The sequence below is a fragment of the Bison bison genome, unplaced genomic scaffold (assembly GCF_000754665.1).
Source record: "Bison bison bison isolate TAMUID 2011002044 unplaced genomic scaffold, Bison_UMD1.0 scf7180017864304, whole genome shotgun sequence".
Lineage (NCBI taxonomy): Eukaryota > Metazoa > Chordata > Mammalia > Artiodactyla > Bovidae > Bison > Bison bison.
The window spans coordinates 9089581-9091344 of record NW_011494876.1 but is presented as its reverse complement, the minus strand read 5'-3'; the positions used below and the strand labels follow the sequence as shown (position 1 = coordinate 9091344).

Here is a 1764-nt window from a genome sequence, read left to right as displayed (position 1 = left end):
AAGTGGGGAGTGAAAAAGTTGGCTTAAAGCTCAACATTCAGAAAACAAAGATCATGGCATCCGGTCCCACCACTTCATGGGAGATAGATGGGGAAACAGTGGAAACAATGTCAGACTTTATTTTTCTGGGCTCCAAAATCACTGCAGATGGTGACTGCAACCATAAAATTAAAAGACGCTTACTCCTTGGAAGGAAAGTTATGACCAACCTAGATAGCATATTCAAAAGCAGAGACATTACTTTGCCAACAAAGGTTCATCTAGTCAAGGCTATGGTTTTTCCTGTGGTCATGTATGGATGTGAGAGTTGGACTGTGAAGAAGGCTGAGCGCCGAAGAATTGATGCTTTTGAACTGTGGTGTTGGAGAAGACTCTTGAGAGTCCCTTGGACTGCAGGGAGATCCAATCAGTCCATTCTGAAGGAGATCAGCCCTGGGATTTCTTTGGAAGGAATGATGCTAAAGCTGAAACTCCAGTACTTTGGGCACCTCATGCAAAGAGTTGACTCGTTGGAAAAGACTCTGATGTTGGGAGGGATTGGGGGCAGGAGGAGAAGGGGACGACAGAGGATGAGATGGCTGGATGGCATCACTGACTCGATGGACATGAGTCTGAGTGAACTCCGGGAGTTGGTGATGGACAGGGAGGCCTGGCGTGCTGCGATTCGTGGGGTCGCAGAGAGTCGGACAAGACTGAGTGACTGATCTGATCTGATCTGATCTGATAGCTTCCCTAGTGGCTCAGATAGTAAAGCGTCTGTCTGCAATGCAGGAGACCTGGGTTCGATCCCTGGGTTGGGAAGATTCCCCTGGAGAAGGAAATGGCAGCCCACTCCAGTATTCTTGCCTGGAAAATCCCATGGACCGCGGAGCCTGGTAGGCTACCGTCTATGGGGTCGCAAAGAGTCAGACACAACTGAGCGACTTCACTTCACTTCTGGGTCTCTTTTAATCTAAAACATTCCTCTTTAATCAAATATGTAAAAAACTGAATTTATCAACTGTGTCTTTTCTGCCAAATAACTATCTTATTCATTATTGTTAAAGCTATTCTATTTTCTCAGTTTCCTTGGCTTCCATGTTTGTAATTGTCATTAACTTTTAATAATGTCTCCCATCTATACAGCTCTCTCACTCGTTGACTCCTACTAAATTTGCTCTTTATTTTCAGAGATTTTCATTCCCCTGTTGTTTTCACTTTTTTCATTAGGTAGCTTCTGTTCTATGGTCAGCATTTCTAGCATTCTGTCAATATATTTAAAGTCTTTCTGTATTTCCAGTCTAGCAACTTGAACTACACCTACATCTGAAGTGCTTAGATTGGTAGAGAAAATCTCACAGAGGCAGATGTCAGCACTAAACTTAGAATTCATGGTCTTAAGTCTATTGGGTTCTCCATAACACCCAGATATGCTTCTTCGTTTTCCTAGGCAGCTCTCTTTTCCATTTTCCTTGATGGCTAATTTAAATCTTCCCCTTTCTCCAGTGTACAAAGAACCACGGTCTACCGCTTCACAAAGAAAAAAATAAATCGTCCAAAGGATTTGTCAAATCTTCCAAGACGTTGGCAATTCAGGTTGCTGCGGTGTCAGGGCCACACCCGGGCTTCCTGTCTACCCCATCCCAGCCAGCCTATGGCGGCTGGGCCCCTTGGCCCTCATCCAGATGCCGGGGGCAGCCCTGGGCTGCCAGAGCGATGTCCCCAAGTCGAACCACTGTGGTTTGCAGCCCAGCTACATTGTTTACTAACCCGAACTCCCTCCCA

At 45.5% G+C, this 1764-nt stretch overlaps 1 protein-coding gene across 12 annotated transcripts in view; it reads right to left on the bottom strand.

The window, feature by feature from the left end:
* DNAH12 (dynein, axonemal, heavy chain 12) overlaps positions 1-1764 on the bottom strand; it is a 192246-nt gene that overhangs the window by 95750 nt on the left and 94732 nt on the right. The window lies entirely within an intron of this gene.